This window comes from Ursus arctos, unplaced genomic scaffold (assembly GCF_023065955.2).
Source record: "Ursus arctos isolate Adak ecotype North America unplaced genomic scaffold, UrsArc2.0 scaffold_8, whole genome shotgun sequence".
Classification (NCBI taxonomy): Eukaryota; Metazoa; Chordata; class Mammalia; order Carnivora; family Ursidae; genus Ursus; species Ursus arctos.
This window is the reverse complement of record NW_026623100.1, coordinates 52599571-52624111: the sequence shown is the minus strand read 5'-3', so window position 1 is coordinate 52624111 and position 24541 is coordinate 52599571. Positions and strand designations below refer to the sequence as shown.

The following is a 24541-nucleotide window of genomic DNA, read 5'->3' as shown; positions in this document are numbered from 1 at the left end:
AGGTCAGATTCTTTCTTCTGTAGTCTCCTTTGGACATGGACACACAGCGGAACTTGTCCAATCAGGTGCACCTGCTTCAGATGGAATCAGAAGTTACCTGGCACCAGGGCATCTGGGTGGCTCAGTTGGTTAAGCATCTGCCTTCGGCTCAGGTCATGATCCCAGGGTCCTAATATCCGGCCCTGTGGTGGGCTCCCTGCTCACCAGGGAGTCTGCTTCCCCCCTCCCTCCATTGCTCATGCACACTTGCTCTCTCTCAAATAAATAAATAAAATCTTAAAAAGAAGAAGGAGGAGGAGGAGGAGGAAGAAGAAGAAGAGGAAGAAGAAGAAGAAGAAGAAGAAGAAGAAGAAGAAGAAAAAGAAAGAAAGAAAAAGAAAGAAAGAAAGAAAGAAAGAAAGAAAGAAAGAAAGAAAGAAAGAAAGAAAGAAGTTGTTGTTGAAGTTGTTACTGGTACCAATGAACAGGGACAGGGGGGAATCCTTTCTGGGGCAATGAAAATATCCAGGCTCCCAGGGCAGCAGTGTCCATGGTGACGTCCCGTGTCCAGGAAGGAAGGTGGTAGCAGTGCGAGCTGGAGGGGAAGCACTAGTCAGCAGCTGCTGTGGTGTCCACATCTCTCCCTTTCTGTGCTGTCATTGGGCCTGGGACCTGGGGTGTGATCCTCAGTTCCTGGGCCCTGTGTTTTCTGAGCCTGTTTCTCCAGCCTTCTCTGTGATTCCGTGAGTTACTCGATAGCCATTCAACAAATTCCTTTTCTGCTTAGATCAGGCAGAGTTGGTTTCTGTTGCTTGCAACTGAGAACCCTGACTCTGTCCAACTACAACTGGTTTCAGTCGATCGTTTGCAGATGCTTTTTTTTTTTTTCTCACTGCCTGCATTCTTCGTGTCTCTGCCCTCCTGGCAATTCCACAAGTAATCCAGAAAAGGAGGAATAAGCATGCAGAGAATTTGACCGCAGCTGGGAAGTGAGCCAAGAGGACTCTGAAGAACGTGAATATTAGATCTCTCATTTTGTCAGGTGGGGTGGATACAGGATTAAGGAGACAGAAGGCTGTGGGCTGTCCATCATATTTTATTTTGCAACCGAATTTGGTTTTACAGTGATTACCTGTGGCACTTAAAAATCCCATGAGGATATGGACCAAGTCTGTCTTGTTTTCTCTAGTACCTAGGTCATATTAGATACTTAGTAAATAGTAGCAAAGGGGTGATGATGGAAGTCTCAGGAAGAGAATTCGGGGAAGAGAAGCTTAATATATCCTAATGCCTCTTTAAAAAAAGAATTGTCTCAACTCTGTGGGAGCTGAAGATTGAGCCAACACTGCAGATATTTGGTTGTGTTGACTGAAGAGCGGGAGCCTGGAGCTTTAGCCATCAGACTGTCAAAGACAGAGACAACACATTCCCAGGCAGGCAGAGCCTGACTTGGGTCTAGCCCAGAGAGAATGCCGGTCTGTTTCTTCTTTGGAAGGGGCCCCAAGAGTGCCTGCAAAGCTGAACTGAGATGGTTCTCCGAAAAGCATTTTGAATCAATTTCAAATGTGTTGACAGTACTTGGTTGAAACCCCAGAACCGAGTGGAAGGTGGGTAGAGTTAACGTTGAATCTCGAAAACCAAAGGCAGGTTTCCCTGTCAGCTACCTTAACTGTGTAAGAACCTCAGTCCATCTGTTGTAGTAAGCTGGTTTTAAGTGACCCTGACATTTGGGTTTGGATCTACAGGGTGCATTTGCTGCAAACCCTGACTCTGATTCTAATTCTTGTTTGTGGCATTAACCAATGAAACCTTACCTTAGGTAAGTCTCTTAACTAACTTGGTCTAAGCTTTCATTTCCCAATTTCAAAATCCCTGGTTTTGAAACAGACGGTTTGGACCATCTCATTCACCCATTTCCTATCTAAAATGTGACCTTTCTATTATTTTCCTTAAGGACAAGAATCATGTGTTCTTCTTCAATATGCCCTTCCGTCCAAGTACAAAGCTGGACACAGCAGGCACAGACAGCCTGCAGTATGGCCGTGTTCCAGAAAGGCCTAGGCCAAGACTCCTCTAAGAACTTTCTCGAGCCAGGACCCTGGGCCAGCAGTGATAAAGTTAGAAGAGGAAGAGCACTGGCATCCTTTGATCTGTAACCAGTTATAGAACCTTCTGAACTGCTCTTAATGCTCAGGTTTGCTGTTGGAGCTGGACTTCCAAGGCCCCCACTTCGAGCCCAGGTTCATCTTTAAATTCACATTGAACAGTAGAAGAGGGTTAAAGCCAACACTCCCAATACGGTCTGGGGCTGGTGGAGGAGAGATTCGTGAAATATCATACACATGTATACATCCTTAAAGCTGTGCTCTAGAACTTGGTTTTAACGCGCGGAATCCGTGGTGACTGTGTCTGCCCAGTGAGGGTGCTGCAGTGCTTTCCGTCCTGGGCTTAGAATGGGAAGTCATCAGTGACAGCAGACAGGATGGTCATCTTATTTCCTCTGCTTCCTTCCGGGGAACAGGTGAGAGGACTGCAGGGAAAAGAGAGGGGGGAAGGAAAACAAGGAAATCCTAGCATGGGGAGCAGGGAGGAGAGAGAATGGCAACGGACGTGGGAGCTCAGCTGCCAGCAAAAATCTGATGTGCTACCTTGCTCCGAGGACAGGAGGCAAGTCTTCCCAAATCCAGGCGCCCCAACATGATTGTGAAAGCCACACCCATGGGCCCACAGACAGCCAACACTGCTGTGGAACCTGTGAGGCACCTTGGGAAGCTGCTCGAGTTTCTGGAGACATGTCTCTAAAAGCTGCCCTTTGTCCCTGGTGGATGCTTGGAACCCCAGTGAGAGGCGGCCCCAGAGCTGCCACCCAGAGCTGAACCCCCCCCCCCTTTTTAAGGCAAAGTTAATTGCAGAAATTTTGTTCTCAATTTTGTTCTAGGGCTCATAGCCAATTCCTTCTTTCCCAGTGGCGGCCGGCAGGGCAGACTGAGCAGGCGCAAAGAGCTTTGATGTCAACAGAGGTAGGCAGGGCAGGCCCCAGTGGAAAACTGTGAAGTCAGCACAGTTATCTCCAGCACTCCTCCCTTCCCCCTTGCTTCCCCTTTCTCCACCCATTTCCCCCTCTCGGCTTCCAGCTTCTCATTTCCCAGGGGACCCTGGAACATATGAAAACCCACCCCTCCAGAGATATGAGGGGGCCAGCTCATGGCTCCAAAGCTATCAAAGTCTGCTTTTTCCCCCCCTCCACGTCTAAAGCAAACAAAGGCGTGCATTCCATACATTTCCTAAGGAAAGAGAGTGAATACAGAAACCTTGTCCTTTGTGCTCTCTTGGTGAAACCCCAAGAGCCTGGGGCCTCAAGTTTGAAGCTATCTTCCTGCCTCCTGGGGCTTTAAAAGGAGTCAGAAGTGCCTCAAACCAATACATCTGCTTGGTTTATGGCTCAAATTTAAACCACAAATTATAAAATGATAAATCGCTACTCGAATCTCTTCCAGGAAAGACTATGTTGTCAAGATTAAGTTACAGCCTCATGGCTCTGTGAGTGAGCCTTGCTGCTGACTAACTCTCTCACTCATTTTCCTGCTGGAGATGTTTTTTCTTCATGAACTTTCACTGTTTCTGAATACTTTTAAACAAAGAAAATGACCGAAGGCAGGAAAAACATCGGGGACTTCTTAACCCATGGAGCCTTTTACAGGCTTTATTATGTAACGGTTGCTTTCGTTTTGTGAGCGCCAAAGGAAGTTGAAGAAACCTCTTTCTTCTTGAGCACTTCACTGCCAGAGAACAGTGAGACATGGCTTCACGTGGGCAGCGACGCTCACTTCAAACTCCAGTTGGGACGTGGGGCAGTGGTAATTCAAAGCTGCCTCAAGGAATCTGGGTCTTCACGTCTCTGTTCAGGGATTTGGGCAGGATTGCAGCATGAATTACTGTGTTTCATCCCCATGAAAATCAGGTCTTTGGAATTCTCTCACGGGGCCTGGTCTAGCGACAGCGGACTGTGACAAGTCATGAGGCCACATGCACGCTCTCCTGTAACGATGCTCCTCTCCGCCAGAGCTCTGGCAGGCCGGAGGAGAGATGAGCTCCTTGACTGAGGCCCCTACATTGTCTGGCTGTGGGTCTGTCACACTGACCTCATTCTGATTACCTGAGGCTGCAGGGAGAAACGCGACTGTCCATCGTGTTTCTCCAGCACGGTGCCTTGGTCATACAACCCCGACCAGGTTTCTCCAAGGCCACTCAAGTCCTGAGGACCGTCAGACCGTGAGTCAGAATCACTGCAGAATTTCCTCTTAAGCGCCTTCTGGTTTCTTTTACACTTCAGCCCCTTCGGTCTCTTTCTTGGGATCCCCAGACCCTGTGTGGCAGCTTTTGTCTCTCTCTTCCTTGGGGTCCCTGGGTCCTCACGGCGGTTTTTGTCCTCTGACATCATTCCACGGTCTTGCCCATGCCGGCCCCTGCAGGCCCTGCCCCAGCGCCTCGTGTCTCTGCTTTTCCTGAAGTCGGCCTGTTGTCATTACTGCTGCTTTTTCTGGGACACTTCAAGTGGTGGAGAGAGGTTTTTTTTTCCCTGTGATTACAGCTCTTTCTTCCAATTTTGACTAGTCTGGCGTCTCTCTGATTATAGCTCATTAGGACTCCTGAAGCTAGAAGGCACTTTTTTTTTTATGCCGCCTTGTTTTTATTTTTTAAAATAACATGCATTATAACTTATTTTTGCAGGGCAGGATACAGATGAAAGCAATAACAGTCATGAATCCCACAGTCCAGACAACCCCAACAGCATTAAAAATAATAATCATAAAAGTTGTGAATATGTGGGAAGAAAATAAAAACAATTTTAAAAAGGTGTAAAAGGAAGAATAAAAGCTTCCCATTCTGCCTGAGTCTCTCCCCCGAACTATAACCACTATTGCTATTTTTTTGTTTATTCTCGGTACTACATATTTATCTATGTCCTTAAGAAATTTTACATGAAAGCGGTCTTACTATACTTATTCTGGATTTTGCTTTTTTCACCCAAAATGCTACCTTAGAAATCTTTCCACATGTGATCTGCAGATATACTCCCTTCTTTTAATGTCTGCAGAGTCTTTGTTAAAAGAGAATGTGCCTTCCTATGAAAGGCACTCAATTAATGTAATTCCTGCCCCCTTTCTGCCCCTTTACTTCTACTCCCTGAGGACAGAGTGACTTATCTGACTAACAAGCTTGGGAGAACAACCTAGACATGCTGGGTTCAGCTCTGCCCTTTCTGCTTCACCCCGAGTCGCCTGTGGGGAGTGTGCCTTCTGCTGCGGTAGAAGCAGACAGGACTGGGTGAGCGGCCGCGCGAGTCTACGTTTCATTGGTAGAAATGTCTCTCTCATTTAATGTCAGCTCGCGTATGGTACCACATCCAACTTTGTCTTTTATCGGGGTTAGTTAGGCCTTCATCTGACAGTCCTTTGGTTTATTTTTCAATTCATTCAGAACTAGAGCAGGGAGGAAGGCTGCCATTTACTGGGCCTACCTAGGGTCCCCAAGTATTGTTCCTTATTTAGATATCTCAAAATGTATTTGATCCGTTTCCTAATGATGAATGTTTAGGTGGTTCCGGTTGATGGCTTGGACAGACAACACCTCAGCAAACATCTTTATGCATATACCTGGGTGTACTTTTTGCAAGCACATCAATGGGTAAATTCCTTATAGTACAAGTGTTGGGTCAACGGTATGTGCCTTTGTGTCCCAAGTAAAGATGGGAGAAAAAGCCTCCCTGGAAAGGAGTACCAAGATAAGAAACTAGTAATCATAATGGCAATAATTAACATGGAGTTATTTCCTGTTGTGTGCCAGATTCTGGGCTAAGTACTTTGCATGTGCTAATATTTTTTGATCCTCATAACAACCATATGACAGTGACGATTATTCACTCCATTTTGCAGTTGAAGATCCTGAGATCAAAACTGTAAAATAATTTGCCCAGGGTCACAAACCTAGTAACTAGTGGAGTTGGAATCCAAGTCCCTGTTTGTGTGATTACAGAGCTTATACCACTGACCGCCTGACTAAAGGTGTTCCCCATGACATAGAGTGGGTGGTAGCCTGGTCAAGCACTTGAAGATGTGTGAGGACCATTGGTTCAGGGCTCAACTCACACATTTATACATATATGGTAGAGTGACTGAGAGTACAGAATCTGCAGCCAGACTCTGTGGATTCAAATCCCAGCTTGGCCTCTTACCAACTGTGTGATAAGCTCCTAGCTTTCCTCATCTGCAAAATGGAGATTTTTAAGAGAATTAAGTCATTCAATATTTGTCAAGCACTAAGAACACTGCCTGGTATAGAGTAAGGCCTTCGTAATTGTTTGATTTTTTAAATTAATTTTTTAATTTAAATTTAATTAACATATAATGTATTATTGGTTCCTGAGGTCGAGGTCAGTGATTCATCAGTCTTATATAATACCCAGTGCTCATTACATCACATGCCCTCCTTAATGTCTATCACCCAGTTACCCCATCCCATCACTCCACTCCCCTCCAGCAACCCCCAGTTTGTTTCCTATGATCTTAAGAGTCTCTATGGTTTGTCTCCTTCTCTGATTTCATCTTGTTTTATTTTTTCCTCTCTTCCCCTATGATCCTCTGTTTTGTTTCTTAAATTACACTTGTGAGTGAGATCATATCACAATTGTCTTTCTCTGATTGACTTATTTCGCTTACCATAATATCTTCTAGTTCCATCCACATCATTGCAAATGGCAAGATTTCATTTTTGATGGCTACCTAATATTCCATTCGGTATATATACACACCACATCTTCTTTATCCATTCATCTGTCGATGGACATTTGGGCTCTTTCCATAGTTTGGCTATTGTGGACATTGCTGCTAAAAACATTGGGGTGCATAATTGTTTGTTAGGTAACAATTATTTTTTACTTCCAGAGACAGTATATGAATTCACATTTGTATTACACAATATAATTCAAATAAAATACAAATATATGTAATAAAAAGTTTTAAGTCCCCCTTCTCCTTAAGCATCTGCCTCCATCTGACCCCAGCCAATCCTACTTCTCTCTTTAGGGGTTAATGGTTAGTGTCTATTCTTCCAGACTTTGTTTTATTTTGCTTTTCATATGTGTTTATATGTATATAGTTTTAGTTGTGTGCCTATGCTATTGGAAGAGTACTTTACCATAGTGATTAGTAAATGGACACTGGAACAAGACCATCTGAATTCAAATCCCAGCTCATCTACTTGCCAGCTGGGTGACCTTAGACAAATTACATAACCTTGCTGAGACTCAGTTATCTCATAATGTCCACAATGGGGAAAAAGCCAGTACCTTCCTTGTATGGAGATAAGATGAATTAATATATACAAAGCTTTTTTTTTTTAAGATTTATTTATTATCTATTTTAGAGAGAGAGTATGTGCACAGGAAGGAGGGGCAGAGGGAGAGGGAGAAAAGTCTGAAGCAGACACCGTGCTGAGCACAGAGCCCAATGTGGGGCTCTACTCACAACCCTGAGATCACGACCTAGGCCAAAACCAGGAGTCGAACACTTAACCGACTGCACCACCCAGGCGTGCCTATATATACAAAGCTTTTTAAAAAAATGCCTGATGCATAGAAAATCCTCAATAAGTGCTGGATCTCATAATTCTTCCTACATATGTTGTATGAGGACTTCTCTGTCCCTTGACAATATATCTTAAGGATTATTCTACAGCAGTATATATAGATATACCTTGTTTTAAAATTGGTTGGTATGATGTTTCATACTACAACCACAATGCGGTGTATTTAGATGTGTTCTTATGTGGGTTTTTCTAGCACGCAGCCTTTTCTCATCTGAAAATACAGAGTCCTGGAGCCAATCAACACTAGCTTCACCAGCCATCAGTGTATTTTACTTCTTCTACTTAACAAACATGGATAGTGCTTACTACCTGTTACACAATGCCCTAATCACCTTTAAAATGTTAACTCATTTAATACTCATTATGATGCTTCTGATGTAGGGGCTACTTAATCCCTATATTACAGATTGGGAAATCAAGGCGTAGAGAGGTTAAGTAACTTACCCAAGACAGCAGGGCTAGGAGAAGAAGTGCTAGGATTCCAACCCATGCAGTCTGGCTCCCAAGTTCATCCTCTTGACCTCTCTGTCCGTACTCTGCACCTCTCTTCTCTGTTCTAAAATCTGCAGCATCACTTCAGGAAGACCTTGAGCCTCACCTTGTCACATTTTCATCCATATTGTGAATGGGAATTCAGCCTCTTTGGAATATACTTAGGAACATACAAGTACTCTAAAAGGGCAACCTGATTGCTACATCAACAAGACTCCTTAAACTACCAAGAGCCAGCCTCCCTAAGGACTGTTCTGACGATAGCCAGCCAGCGTTGAGAAAACCCTTCAAGTGATGATACCAGGACTCTCCTTCAGAGGCCCCAGATCTGGGCTCTCGACTCTGTGTCTCTGTGCCACGCTGGCCCGCCGAGCAAACTCACAATGCAGGTCAGCAGACAGCCTTAAAATAAACAAATATGTTTGTGTTGTGCCCAGTTATGGAACAGCGCATATCCAGTTAGGTAGTGCAAAACTCATGCAAATAATCTTTTCTTTTTCCAATTCCTGCTGCATATGACCTTTCACAACCGACTTGGCCAACTCAAATTCCTAAAATGCTGAGGTCCAGAAAGTCTGGTCAAAAGTTTGCTAGTAAAAAATGAAACCCTGCCTCCTCTGTCTTCCATCACTGCCCCCATCCCTACCCTCAAGCTACTTTAGCTTTTAGGCATGTGGATACTAAATGCCTTTTCCCTTAAAGATATGGGTGAGATATTTCTTTTGGAGTATGTCCAGACAATCTGGAAAATCCATACTTGATATTAACTACAGGAAGCATATTTAAAAAAAAAACAACAACAACAGACGAGGAACAAGAAATAAAATTAGGGCAGACTATGGGCCTACCCTCTTTAGGAATCAGTATATCTTTCCAGATGGAAGATTCTCTAAAACTGAAAGGTGTTTTTTTTTTAATTTTTGGCTTTGTTAAGGAAAAAAATATGTATATGTACACTTCAAATTTAATATTCTGGAAAGTACTTATTTTAATAACAGTTTAAGTTTTCATTTCAAAAGTTATTGCTCATTCTAACATACTAAAACCTGCATTTTCCTTTTATAAATAAACTTCTATCTCTGGGTTCTGTCCTTATAGAAAGAAGGTACTTAAGGCCAGTTTTCTACCCATCCCAAGGCTTAAGTTTGGCTCAAGGAGCTTCCTGTTCTGTTCCAGCTGTGACATGTTGAAAGTAGACCTGACAATTGCAGACAGCTTGCTCTACTCTTTGAGCCGTGGCTGTGGCTGTAGCCCATACTGTTTTAGGAAATAGGATGGAAGATAAAGAATGGGGGGAGCTCTAATGGGAACAGGAAACAGGGTCTTCTCAGGGACTCCTTTACTCTTCACACCATTCAAGGGGTCAGAATGTCTCTATCACCTCTGTCTACTTCAGTTCCTTTCACAGGGAGGTACTTCAGCTTTGGGATGGGACCACGGGCCCATCTTACCCTTAATTACAATGAATAAAGCTAGAGATTGGACACAAGAAACTATATCCTGGCAGAATTGCTAAGACCAAAGACAGAAGTTTATTGAAAAAGAAGTGATCCATTTTCATTAAAAATATCAAACCACATGCAAAGAGATCAATCACCATGCCCTCTTATACCGGTATCATCTAGTGGAAACTGTTCTAACCCCTAGTCCCTGCTAAAGAAAAAGTTAGCTCCAACAGTCCTGTTTTGTACCATGTGATCCAGCTCTCTGTTCTCACAGCTGATTGGACAAGAGGGGGACACCTGATTCAAGGCCAGTCAATCCATAGATTGGCTAGATTCCCTTGACCTGTAGCCAGGTATGAAAAGAGATGCTGGGCAAATCAGAGTCCCTTTCTCAGAGAGGTGGCATGAAAACAAAGAGAGGCATTACCAGTTAGTAGCAGGACAGAAAGGAGTATGGCTGAACTATATTTCTTTCTTTTTTTTTTTTAAGATTTTATTTATTTATTTGACAGCGAGAGAGAGACAGCCAGCGAGAGAGGGAACACAAGCAGGGAGAGTGGGAAAGGAAGAAGCAGGTTCCCAGTGGAGCTGGGAGCCCGATGCAGGGCTCGATCCCAGGATCCTGGGATCACGCACTGGGCCGAAGGCAGATGCTAAACGACTGAGCCACCCAGGCACCCTGAACTCTATTTCTAATGATGAAATGCTGTGGACACTTACAAATTTCTATGGGAGAGGTCTGGACTGCCACCTCACATTGAGAACTAGCTTTTAGCACTGGTTTCTCTGAAGCCAGCCCATTATGGTTCCTGATCCTGCGTTTCTGAAAACTCCCATTATCTTATCATGTATTTTTCTTAACATACTTGAGCTAACTGGAATGAGTGCCTGATACTTGTAGCCAAAAAAAGCCAAACTCAAGCACTATCAAAAAGACAGGCAAAAGTAGAGCCAAAAAAAAGGGGACCGAGGAATCAGGAAGGTCTAAACCAGAAGCAACAGGAGTAGGTGACTTTGTTAAGGGTCTTGAGGTTACAAATAATGCTCTTGAAACTGACTCAGGTTGATTAAAGAAGAGAAAGAAAAAAATAATTCATGTAATTATGTGAAGGATACTAAAGGGCCAGCCAACATTTTAAAAAACTAGTGTCAGTTCCTCAAAATGTTAATCCACAGGGCTGTTGCCAGATGACCCAGCAATTCCACGTCTATGAAGAGGTATGTGCACACAAAAATTTGTACACCAATGTTCACAGCAGCATTATTGATAATAGGTAAATAGTGAAAACAACTCGAATGCCCACCAACTGATGAATGGATAAACAGATATAGCCATACAATGGAATTTTAGTCATAAAAAGAAATGAAGTTTGATACATACTACCACATGGATGAACCTTGAATAAGTGAAGGAAGCTAGACACAAAAGGCCACATACTGTATGATTCCCTTTATGTTAAATGGCTAGGATAGGCAAATCCATAGACACAGAAAGTAGTGTAATGGTTGCTAAGGGGCTGGGCAGAGTGGGAAATGGAGGGACTGCTAATGGGCCTGGAGTTTCATTTTCTTTCTTTCTTTCTTTTTTCTTTCTTTCTTTCTTTCTTTCTTTCTTTCTTTCTTTCTTTCTTTCTCTTTCTTTCTTCTTTCTCTTTTAAAGATTTTATTTTTAAGTAATCTCTATGCCCAACATGGGGCTCGAACCCATGACCCTGAGATCAAAAGTCGACTGCTTCACCAACTGAGCCAGCCAGGTGCCCCTGGAGTTTCTTTTGCGGTAGATAAAAATGCTCTGGAATTAGATAGTGATGATGGTTGCACTACTCTGAATATACTAAAAACCACTCAATTGTATAGTTTAAAAGGCTTAATTTTATGGGATGTGAATTATATCTCAATAAAACTGTTATTACAAAAATTATGTATGTACAAAAACAGAACAAAGCAGAACAAAAAAAGGAGTGTCACAAAGTAGAAAGCCAGAAACCATACAATTCTCCCCCCCCCCCCAAGGTCATCTTTGCCTCCATATGAACGTTTGCTTCATTCTTATCTCCCTACGAATCAGTTTTTTTAGCTTTTTCATGCATATAGCTGACAGACAATGAACTCTGTAGTTCAAAACTTGTATGTCGTGATAGAGACTGACTAGATGATCATCTACCTATTTTCTCTTCTTTCTGGGCATACGACTGGACTACATTTCCCAGTATTCTTTGCAGTTAGCTGAGGTCAACTGATAAGTTACAACCTTTAGAATGTGGACAGAAGGGATGCATGTGATTTCCAGGCCTGACCAACTAAAAAACCTACTCCACACTCCTCGATCCTCTCCTTCTTCCTTTGACTACAGCCTTAGAGAATAGTTGAGCCACTAGATGGAAGGAGCCTGTGTACTTGACAAAATTTGTAGAGCATAGCATTTCCCCATCTCCATCTTCCTACACTGAACTGTGATATTATGGAAAAATAAACTAAAGCTACTGAAATTTGGGGATTAACTTCGTCTGACCCTATATGTCTTCTGTATAAGAGACTATCCCAGATTGACTGGCTGGCTCTCAATTCCAATTTGAAATCTTTAAGAAAATTGTACTGGCCTTATGTGAGTCAGGTAGTCTCCTAGTTCAGTCAACTGAAGCCAAAGCATGAGGTCACAGAGTATAAATATAGCCCCTGCGGGCCTACTCATGGAAGTGAGCAGCATTTCTTAGAGAAAAGATGTCTACTGTCATGGTTGAGTAGGAGGGGTCGGTGTGAACCATGGAGACGAAGACGCGATGCCTAGAGTGGCTTTTTGTTTCTCTCCCCAACACATTCAGAGAGACAGACATGGACACAGATACAGATACAGATATAGATATAGATGATATAGATATATTCTAGTTCCTAATTCTAAAAGTAAAGTTCCTTTTGGGCAATTTGAAAAAAAAAAATCAAGTCACCATTTTCTTTCCTCCTTTACTTTCAATTTTTTCCCTTCCTCCCATCCTGTGAGGCAATAAAATACAGTAGCTAAGGGTGGCTAAATCTCTAGAATGAGACTACCTAGCTATAGCCTCGCTTCACCACTTTCTGGCTTTGTGACTTTGGGCAAATTAGTTAACAGCCCTCTGTCTTCATTTCCCCATCCACATGGGGATATCAATGATAGCCCTCACCATAGGGGAGTCTCAGGAAGATTAATGAGTTCATATATGCTTAGTGAATAGTGTAGTACCTGTTACATAGTGAGAACTTGTTTATTGTTTGTGGTTATTATGCACCTGAAACTGCATTCCAAATTTCTAAAATTTTTTCTTGAATGTTCTAAGGATGGAAGGTGGACTTCATCTTTGAGTAACAACTATTTTTATGCTCTTGAGGATCCGAAAGAAGTGGCAACTTGGGGACCCTTCTTGGGGACACCCTCAACCAGTGGAGTAATCCAAATACAGATGTTTTAGATGGAGATGCTGAGGCTTCTGTTTAATAACACAAAAAGCCATGGGGCATGGGGCTCAGTCGGTTAAGCGTCTGACTTCATCTCAGCTCATGATCTCAGAGTCCTGGGATGGAGCCGCACATTGGGCTCCCCACTCAGCAGGGAGTCTGCCTGTCCCTCTGCCCCTCCCCACCCCGTTGTGTGCTCTCTCTCAAATAATAAAATCTCTAAAAAAAAAAACCCCGCCATACACAAAAAGCCATTTTTTATTGGGGACAGGTGTATCTCTGTCCAAATGGTTGCAATGTTTCATTTCCTCTGTTGATGGTCAGAAATAAGAAGTTGGAGGGGTGCCTGGCTGGTCAGTCAGTTAAGTGACTGACTTTTGATTTCAGCTCATGTCATGATCTTGGGGTTGTGGGATCGAGCCCCACATCAGGCTCTGCACTCAGTGTGGAGTCTGCTTGTCCCTCTCCCTCTGCTCCTCCTCCGGGCTCTCTCTCTCTCTCAAATAAATAGATAAATAAAATCTTTTTTAAAAAATAAAAATTAAATTTAAAAAAAAGAAGTTGGGGCAAGAGTACCAGAGGAGAGCCCCACCCACGAGGGTGGGGAAGCTCCAGCGCCACTGTGTGGGCTGAGAGCTGAGGGGAGGGGCTGCTCAGAGGGAGCCCCTGGACAGGCTTCTACAAGGGAACTTTAGAAGCAGTGATATTCGATCTCCACTTTTAAGTTTTCTTTCTCTGCACTGTAATTCCTTTATGTAATCCTCCAGACTTCACAAAGTTTGTTGAAATTGCAGCCTTACGTTAGCTGTGCCTTGGGTAATAGAAAGAAGGTTTTAACATTTCATGGTAAGGTAGATTAGAGAGTGACGGCCAGCTGGAAAAGCCATTATGAGATGTCCAGGGGTGATTGGGGAAGAGTCCTAGAGCAGGTGACCAGCATAGATTGTGGGATATGTAAACACTTGCTGGAGAGTCTCAGAAATACCCGGAGAGAGGACTGGACTTCCTGCAGTCATACGAGATGGAGAGTAGAACCATGATATGTGAAGAGAAGGCAATCTAATAAGGCTGGAAAACCTGGAGAATATCTCTCTTTCACTCTCTCTCTCTGTGTGTATGTACATAAAACATATGTGTGTTGTGTGTTTGCATGTGTGTACACAATATATATCCACATTGGGTTTATAGTACATAATTTTTCACTTTATATCATGAGGCTTTCTTAGTATCCTTAAATATTATTCAAGTACATAATAAGTATATAATGAATAATGGCCTCTTAGTATCCTATGGTTTGATTATGCTGTGCTTTATTTAACTAGTTCCAATTACTGGACTTTTTTTTTCGTTTTTCACTTTTGTAAATAATACTGCAGTGAACATTCTTATGTATTCTTTTTGCATATTAAAAAAATTAATTTGGGGGCTCCTGGGTGGCTCAGTCGGTTAAGTGTCTGACTGTTGATCTCAGCTCAGGTATTGATCTCATGAGTTCAAGTCCCTTACTGGGCTCCATGCTGGGAGTTGAGCCTATTTAAAAAATATATTTTTTTTTCACAAAAAGTTCTCAGAGCTGTATTTCTGTGGCAAATAGTATGAGTGGTTTTAGGCTTTCTATAGAGATTGACAAATTGTCCACTAGAAAGATCATACCCAGAAGGATTCCAAAACCACCATGCTCCTTCCCCCCAGAATTGTATGAGTGTCCATTTCACTACATCTTCCTGGGGTAACTTGCACATTCAGGGGATTGACTGTGCTCATTTAAAGATGCTGAACATGACAGACACGGACACAAGAAGGCATTTGCTTGTTACCAAGGGATTTCACCAAGAAAATATGTCTCAATTTCCATGTCAAAAGAATTGCCTTTCTTTACCGTTACAATAGTCTCTCTCTACAGGGTTGGCTGTGAGGAAACATCCATATTCCCTACAGAGAGAACTCACTAGATTCCTTAAAGGGAGCTTATTCTTCATTCTCCGCTTTCTACTTTGAAGGCAATGTGAAATAATCCATCTTCTGGTGACGTGATTGAGGGAAAACCTTGTCTCCAATTCTCTCAAGTTTACCCCTGTAGGTATTCTGGCTCTAGGTAAATGCCTACAAGGTCTTACGTAATATACTTATTACAGTGACCGAGACTTTAAATATCATTATGGGGAACATTGGTGGGAAAATGTGACTGGGGCAAAGAGATCACTTACAGGACCAGATTGATTTATCTAATGTGGTCCGTGAGAACATGAAGGGTTTCAGGGAGGATTTGATGTCACATCTTTGAGAGAAACATCACAAACAATGTGCTCCCACCAACTCTCCTGGCTCTCCCTTAAGTACACCGCTCAATTCAAGGATAACCATGAGCAGCTCAGAGTCCCTGCACCTCAGATGGGCAGGACCGTGTAGGGCAGAGTCTACGAGGGAACATCTACGCTGTTAGCCTGCTCCCAAATAGGGAAGTGTGGGTCAAAGAAGACATCTATGCAAACTATTCGATTTCTCTGACTTCGTGAGTTCATGGGAAGTAGTTCTCTGGAAGTACACTAGAACTCTGTTCTGCACTTTAAACACTTGACACCGCAACTCCTCTACTGAGCAGACATGAAAACTAAGCAAGAAGGTTAGTTGTAGCTTCTGAATTGTAATGAAATCATAAAAGAACCCCGGGCTAGTGCTTGGAATGCTGTACATTTCCTTTTGTTTTTAACAACACTGTTGCTGACTACCAAAGAAATCCATGTGCATTATAGAGATAGAAAAAAGTACAAAGAATACAATAAAAATCACCCATAATCCCAGAATTCAGAGATTACCACTGTTAACATTCTTGTAGGTTTTTTTCACTCTTTTTTTTTTTAAGATTTTATTTATTTATTTGACAGAGAGACAGCCAGCGAGAGAGGGAACACAGCAGGGGAGTGGGAGAGGAAGAAGCAGGCTCCCAGCAGAGGAGCCTGATGTGGGGCTCGATCCCAGGAATCCGGGATCACATCCTGAGCCAAAGGCAGAGGCTTAACGACTGAGCCACCCAGGCGCCCCTTTTCACTCTTTTATCCATAGATCTATATACATACAATCATCTCTTTATAATCCTGAGGTCATACAGTATTATTTTGTAATCTTCTCTTTTCTTGTTGCAAGTTGTTTTTAATTTGGCACCGTTAAAAAATAAAATTGTGAGGACACTTCTTGGTAGATATCTCAATAGCTCTGATTATCTCCTTTGGGCTCATTCCTAGAAGTGAGGTTGCTGAGTTAAAGGTAAATCTTATTTTAAGGCTTTTGATAAATACTACTAACATGCTTTCCAGAAATGTTAACCATCGTACACATCTGTTAGCGGTGTATAATACTACCTGTTTACCTGCTTCTTCATCTACACTAAATAGTATTAAAAAAAACTTTCCCAGTGTGATTTCTGGCAAATGGTATCTCTTTATTTTAATTTGTACATATCAAATATTCTTGTGCTTATACAGAATTATTGGTGATTTGTATTTCTTCCTCTGTGAAATGCCTGCTCCTGCCCTTAGTTGCCTATGTTGCTTGACCTGCAGTTGGGACAACTTGGTGAGCCTGGTTTTGTGCAAAATCCTGGATGACTAAGACTGGCAATTGTTTGGCACTGACGACAAGATGGTTTCCCCAGCTCCCTGGGAGTACTTCCACAGGAATGGCTTCTTGCTTTGGTGTGAGAGTGGTCCATCTTATGCCATGGACTGTGTGTACCTGGGTCACATCTTGCCACACAGGCTGGTGCAAAAATGCTGCCATTTTGAAATGAAAGTTTTAGGTCTGAGGTAATCTCGTATCATTTTCATTCATAGACTACCAGATTCATAGATCCTCCCAAAACTTCAGTCTTCACAGTTTACATTGAGGGGACATGGCTAGGGAGGCCTTATCTGGAAATGACCATCCAGTTAAGTGCAAGGCCCCAGGTACCCAAGAATGAAGAGCCCGCCCTGTCCTGGGAGGACATTGATGATGACCATCATTGGCCTATGCAACTGGAAATGCTCTGCCATTACAGACCATTCATACCTTGATCAAGCACTCAGTGTGGGCAAAGCCAAGCTTTAGACTAGGAGGAAGGTGAGGAAAGATCCAAAAAGCTTCCTGACCACCTACACAGAGGCCAGCGTACATGCACATGCATGCGTTCTGTTTGCGTGCACATGCACAGAAAATTATCAAGAAAAGAAACTAAAGGGAATGACATGATCAAAAGCAAATAATTCATATCCTATTTCTTCCGGTCTTTCTCCAGAAATAATTTCTGACTGCCTAAAGGCAAATTAATACAGTTAACACCCATACAACTTACTCCTCTGATGGACCAATAATAGGCACTCAAAGACTACCTCCCTAAAGTCTGCAAGCAAAAAGGAAACTGCTTCATAAGTACATTGGAAAGCCTTTTTGTGCTTTAATTACACCTATAAAGAACCATAAACCGGCGGTGGGAAACCTCCAGGCTTTTAATCTTATTATTATAGTCCAAATGTTTCATTGTATTTAAGAACCACTTAGACTTCTTACATTTCTAGTTACAATTTTTTATTTTTACTTTTTTTTAAGATTTTATTTTTTGTAAGTAATCTCTACACCCAGCATGGGGCTTGAACTTATAACCCTAAGATCAAGATTTGCATGCTCCACTGACTGAGCCAGCCAAGCACCCCTATAATTTATTTTTTAAACTTTTATTTTTATTTAGTTATTTATTTACTTGCTTATTTATTGAGAATGAGAGAGAGAGAGAGAGCAGGGAGAGGGGCAAAGGGAGGAGAGGAGAGAGAGAATCTTTTTTTTTTTTTAAAGATTTTATTTATTTATTTGACAGAGATAGAGACAGCCAGCGAGAGAGGGAACACAAGCAGGGGGAGTGGGAGATGAAGAAGCAGGCTCATAGTGGAGGAGCCTGATGTGGGGCTCGATCCCATCACGCCGGGATCACGCCCTGAGCCGAAGGTAGACGCTTAACCGCTGTGCCACCCAGGCGCCCCGAGAGAGAGAATCTTAAGCAGGCTCCACGCCTAGCACAGAGCCCGATGGGAGTGGGAAGAGTGATCCCACAACCCTGAGATCATGACCTGAGCAGAAATCAAGAGTTGGATGCTCAACTGACTGAGCCACCCAGGTGCCCCTGTTTTTTAAGTACCTGTTCTTTACTCATAGACTTCTGACATCTGGAGAGAGAAAATTTTTAAATAAAATAAATCTTACATTTTATGTTCATTGTTATTTAAATCAGAGGTCATTTTATCTGTAGGCTTTGTAAGATTTCTTTACGATGTTTTGATACTATATTTGGTCATCTGGTAACTAGATTTAAATTTTGGTGTTTTAAAGGATCATAGAGTAGTGAATATCTAAAAATATGCAATTGCGATATCATCTGATGGTACACCTAAAATTAAGTTTATAGTTAATCAGACTTAGTTTTATCAGGTCATCTGCAATGGCTTGTTGAGGTTCTACTGTGGTATGAAACAAGTATGGATGAATAATATTGGACTTACTCTGAGTAGGACATAAATTAGTCTAAGAAATATTATCTTCTGAGGACAATAAGAAATTCAGATGGATGAGAAATTGTTATCTAAGGAATGGTCATTATATTTAGCTTACAGTACAAAGTGAATAGTGAAGTAAGGGGGACAGTAGTGTGGGGTGGGGAGGAAGCATCTAGTAGGTAACTAGTGGAGAGTCTAGGAAATCAGGTTCTCCAGCTGGAGGAGGAAGGAGGAGAGAAGACTTGGTAAGGTACCCCCACTTCTAGAAATGTGCCCCTTTACCATTTTTCAGCTCAACTTAATCTTCTGCTTCTGCTCTTCTTTGTTCACTCAACAAATATTTATTGAGCACTTTCCATATGTACTTTTCTAGGAGCTGGAAATAACAGCAGTGAACACGACAAACAAAATCTTGCCAAACTTTTTAAAAGATAACCTGTATTTTCTCCTTCTACGTTCACACCACCCTTTCAGTCTTCACCCCCTTACAACCTGATATCCTTTCCCACCATCATGATAAAAGAGCTCTCTAAAGACCAGTGACTTTCTAATCACTGTATCTAGTGCCCCTTTCTCAGTTTTCTTCTTCCTTGGACTCTAGTATTTAATATCATCTGATTTCCAACATTTTTTAAAGTCTCGGGTTCTGTGATACGGCACTAGGTTGTTTTTTTTGTTTGTTTGTTTTTGTTTTTTATTTTTATTTTTAAAGATTTTTTAAAAATTTAATTTAATTTTTTTTAAAGATTTTATTTATTTATTTGACAGAGAGAGAGAGACAGCTAGGGAGAGAGGGAACACAAGCAGGGGGAGTGGGAGAGGAAGAAGCAGGCTCTCAGAGGAGGAGCCTGACATGGGGCTCGATCCCAGAGCTCTGGGATCATGCCCTGAGCCAAAGGCAGACGCTTAATGACTGTGCCACCCAGGCGCCCCTTAAATTTTATTCATGAGAGACAGAGAGACAGAGGGAGAAGCAGACTCCCCACTGAGCAGGGAGCCTGATGTGGGACTCGATTCCAGGACCCCAGGATCACGACCTGAGCTGAAGGCAGACGCTTAACGGACTGAGCCACCCAGGCGCCCCAATATGACACTAGTTTTAATTTGCTTCCTACAACTGTTACTACTTCTTCCCTGACTCATTCTTTTGCCTCCTGAGTAAATATTGGTGGTCCCTCAAGTCCTACAATCTGCTTTTCTCTCTCTCTCTCGCTCTCAAATCTTTTCCCTTGAAGATTTCTCATGGTTTACATCTTTGGCTCTGTTTAGAAATATCCTAAATCTATATTCCCAGACCTAGCCCTCTACTGGACTCTAGTCCCACATTTCAAACTGTGTGCTGGAGGCTTCCATCTGGGCATCTGAGCATGATGCTAGCACTATCTGTTTAAAAGTGTTTGTACCAGTCAGGGTTCTCAACTGCAAACAACAGAAACCCACTCTGGCTAAGTCACACAGAAAATGAATTCACTGGGAGGGTATCAGGTGGCTCACTGGGTAGACAGGGAAGCCAGAGGACCAAGCATGGAAAACGGGCAGGAACCCAGGCAGTCTAGGGCACGGAGAGCACAGCCAAATTCACCCCACAGGAGGCATCTATTGAGGACGCTGTCCTGGAGCTGGCTGTCCCCTCATCTGCCCCCCCTTCCCTCACGATCAGTGCTGGACTTCAGTTTTTCAACCTAACTTCCAGTGTGGTACCTAACTGCTAGTTTGTGTGTTATTCCCCCCAGTTTAAAAAGCTGAGCTGGGGCTTCCAGTTGGTCTAAGTCATGGTAAAAATGACCTCTAATTCCCTTCAGCTTCCACAGAAGGGAAGGAATTCTGACGCAAGCCAATGAAATATGGCAGTTAATCACCGTATTTTATTTTCTATATTCACCTCATTTCTCAAAGTTTCCATTTGCATTTAATCCAATTATTTTCTCTGTCACTAGGAACTGCACCTCAAAACTCTCCTTTACACCTTCCTCTCCCTCAGCTTCTGAGGCAGTCATCCAGGTCTGTAAGGGTTTTGTTTATTGTTCATTCATGCGTTGTTTCCCTTCACATTCTTTTCTTCTTGGACCTTTCCACAGCGACCCCTCCCTTGAAACAGCCTCCTAATTGTATTCCCCACTTTCAATGCCTCCTCCAGTTTATCCACCCACAGGTTCATTTTCCTGTGACAACACTTTGATCATATCGCTGCTGCTAAAACTACATTGTTGATAGATGTCTCAGCTTGGCATTCAAGGATCTCCACAATGAGAATCTCAATGAGACTAAGAGGCAAACTGGTGCAGTAAAAAGAACTTGACCCTCAGATGCAAACTGACATGAGTTCAAACCCTGATTTTCCCACATTCTAATTGTATACTTCTGAGGCTCATTTTTTTGGTCTGAAAAATGGGGGTAATAAAATATATCTCCGAGGGCATTTGTAAGTCAGCTTTTTGAAAGTCAGAATGGTGTTGCTATAATTTGCATTTAGGTTGCAACATCAACTCACAGATGCTTATAATGGACAATATTCAGTTACAGACCTGTCTGATTCAAAACCTTTAATAAGGTTGTCATCAATGTGGTTTTAACACAGGCAGGTTGGGTCAGCATTCTACATGTTTTGGGGGCTGGCAATCTAACCATCATTTACAGCATTGTTCCTGATTTCAAACAGCTGACTTACAAATGACCTTTTGGAAATATTTTATTTGCAAGTAGAGAACTTCCTGTGTTATTAATTTTGAGAGTTGAATTTCCCTGATTGGCTGCTTTCCACTATAACATGGCTATTTTAAAGTATTTCCCTGCAGAATTTCAATTTTGTGAGAAGCTGCTATGAATTCCTCGTGGGGGAAAAGTGTACAGTTATGGTGGACAGATGAAAATTATTAGTTATCATTTCTAAGGTTTCCCCAGCATCCGGTAAATGTGGCGAAGCTCTAGCACATAGAAAGAAATTCTGAAGCTTGTTCTAGAATCTCAAGCCCCACTTCATGACATAAATCCTAGGTTGGCATTGGGAAAACTTAACTCCTCAGCCCACGCTGGGTCTCTTTTTTTTCTCTATTTGTCATGAACGGCACCATCAGAGCTATCAACATTAACTTACGTCCATATTCATTCACTCACTCATGCATCCACATAGCAACTCCCCCTAAGTGAGGCATGTTTGGTGATCCCCACAGGATAGATTTCATTCACATAAGCTCTTGCCAAGAATTTACAGGACTGTTAATTGCTTGATTCTTTTCTGAGGTCAGTAAGTCTGGAAAGTCTTAGGTAAACGATAACAATCACGCCAAGCTTGGTAAAACAATTATTTAATAAGCATGATATTTTAAACCAGTCTCTACAGATACAATTTGTGGGTGAGTGTGTGCAACATATTTTTTTAAAATTTTTGCATCTTTAATGGTTTTTAAAAACTAAAACACATTTATGATATTAAAATAACATAAAAGTGAAATCCCCTGTATCTCTCTCTACCCTTGCCTTCCCCCACTCAATTTTATTTCCTAGAGGCAATTACTTTTTAACACTTGGAGGTATATCCTCCCACACTCTTTGTTTTTTTCCTTGCAGTCATTTTAGTCAGCCCTAGGCATTCTTTACGGTTAGAAGCTAAAACAAACCTGCCATTTAGCCTCTTAGGGATTTTGGAGCTCTTTCCTACACTGCTTATGTTAAACATATAATTAAAATACAGAAACTTTCCCCCCCCCAAAAAAACATTTAAGTTTTGTTCTCTATCACACATAAGCTCATGTGGACAATCTACACAATTAGGTGACTATAGTGTTTAGTCTTTAAAATAACCTTAATACAGCAAAATAAAAGGAGTGGAAAGCCCAACATACCTAAGAAAAACTAAAAACAGAGCAAAACAAAAAACACTTCATTATTCTTGACTGACACTTTTTTTTTTCCTGAAGGTTGTTTTATTGCAAAACCATAAATACAACACTGACATGACATCATTTAAGTAACTGATCCTATCTAACCACTAAAAGAATCAACCAACTGGGAAATGTTGCAAGAATTTGGGGGTAGGGGGTAAAGTCTGGGCTGGGGCTTTTGGCAATTTAAGGAACCAAATGGAACCTTCCTTTTCTTGGGAATGTGCCACTTTTGGACAAGAACAGACAGGTAAAAACAGCACCATTGAAACAGCTCAGTTTTAACTTTTATTACTTTGTAAAAATCTTTTGTTTTATTTCCTGTTCCTTTTCTCCACTTGACATCAGAAAAAGTTTTAAACTTTTGAAATTGATTTGGCAGCATATGGAGATATGGTACGAAAACAAAGTGAAACGAAAAATCCAGAGGACACAAAGAAAACCCTAAGTAAACCCTCAAGTTTGGTCTTGGGGGTTTACAGATCACAAGAACCGTCAACTCAACCCCCATGCAATGTGACTCCTTGAAGAGCTGTTGGATCCACACCAACGACACGGGAGACCGCAAGCAACGTATTCTTGACTGACACTGAGAGAGAAAAAGTCGAGAAGCCAGAAAGAGTTTACAGTTACCCTTCAAGGTCATCTAGCCGATGAGAGCAAAACAAACCAGTGTAAGAATTTTTTATTTTCCTTCAAAACTCAGGTCAAGGCTTTGACAATAGGTGTTGTGTGTCTTTAAAAGTATTCTGAAACTGGGATGCCTGGATGGCTCAATCAGTTAAGCCTCTGCCTTCAGCTCAGGTCATGATCTGCCCCAGCTTATGATCCCAGGGTTCTGGGATCGAGTCCTACATTGGGCTCCTTGCTCAGTGGGGAGCCTGCTTCTCCCTCTGCCTGCTGCTCCCCCTGCTTGTGCTCTGTCTCTCTCTCTGACAAATAAGTAAATAAAATCTTAAAAAAAAAAACCCAACAACATTCTGAAACTCCTCCCACCATAAACCATTTTGACATAGAGGGGAAGATAACTATGCACAGAGTCAAGATGCTCCATATAAAGAGAATGTTTTAAACTTGTATTATTTGCTATAGCTATACTTAGCCCTTTGCAAAGGAAAATGAATGAAATTGGAAAATGGTGTATATTGTATATTTACCTGAATTAAATTGCACTTAAGGAGCTCAAAGTGAGGGGCAGGGGGAGTTCTGAATTGAAAATAATCTAAAGATAAATCCTTTGAAGTATCTAAATAACCACCTAGTAATTGGTAATTGTATCGTATATTTGGATTTGTATGTGTGTTTGGTGATAATGCATGGTTATGTTTTCATTTTGAGGGATTTATGTTCAGTCTTCCATTTTATTATGGCATTATTAAACAATTTGTCAGATCTAATTTGATAAATATAAAACCGAAAAATTAATACTGGTTGCTTTAAAATAGTTAGACATTGGTTGTTGAATAATGTATTCATTTTGACAAGTTTTTAGAGTTCTTCTATGTTTGTCCTATATTAATAAATGTTTATTGACCAGCTTCTCTGTAATAAGCACTGAATATACAATGGTTTAAGCAAAAACAGGCACCACACAAGCCCACTTAAAATAATAACAGCAGCTAATACTTATCAAGTACTTAGAACATAATGGACCCTGTTCTAAGGGGTTTACATGTATTATTTCATTGCATCCTCTCAGTAACTCTACGAAGTAGAAATGGTATCATCTTCATTTTACAGAGGAAAAAGCTGAGGCACAGGGACAGTGTTACATAGCTACTAAGTGGTAGCACTGGGATTTGAATCTAAGCAGTATGATCTCAGAGCCTGCAGTCTTAACCACTGGGATGTACTACCTCTCCTATACGTAAAGCTCTCCCTGTAGTATACAATATAATGGGTGAGACACTTATTGAATAATCATTCAAGTAAATAAAAAGTTATAACTGTTAAGAGCTATGAAGGGAAGTATGGCAGGACCTATTTGGTTAGCTGTCACCAAAATGTTTCTCTCTTCCTTCTGGTTACAAAGTTAGGCTGTACATCCTAGCCTCCCTTGCAGTTAAGTGCAGTCATGTATGTAACTAAGGTGTGGCCCACTGACTATGGATAAAAGTGACAGACACACTTACATGCCTGAAAC

General features: G+C 41.8%; 1 protein-coding gene across 16 annotated transcripts in view; it reads left to right on the top strand.

Moving 5' to 3' along the window:
• EML4 (EMAP like 4) overlaps window positions 1-24541 on the top strand; it is a 212908-nt gene that overhangs the window by 33490 nt on the left and 154877 nt on the right. For 8 of the 16 annotated variants that reach the window (XM_057309381.1, XM_048222882.2, XM_057309385.1 and 5 more), the window contains one exon: window positions 1934-23072. The gene's annotated coding sequence lies outside the window, so the exon portion shown is untranslated. The remainder of the gene's footprint in view (window positions 1-1933; window positions 23073-24541) is intronic. The other 8 variants (XM_048222886.2, XM_048222883.2, XM_048222888.2 and 5 more) reach the window with 6 other exon arrangements.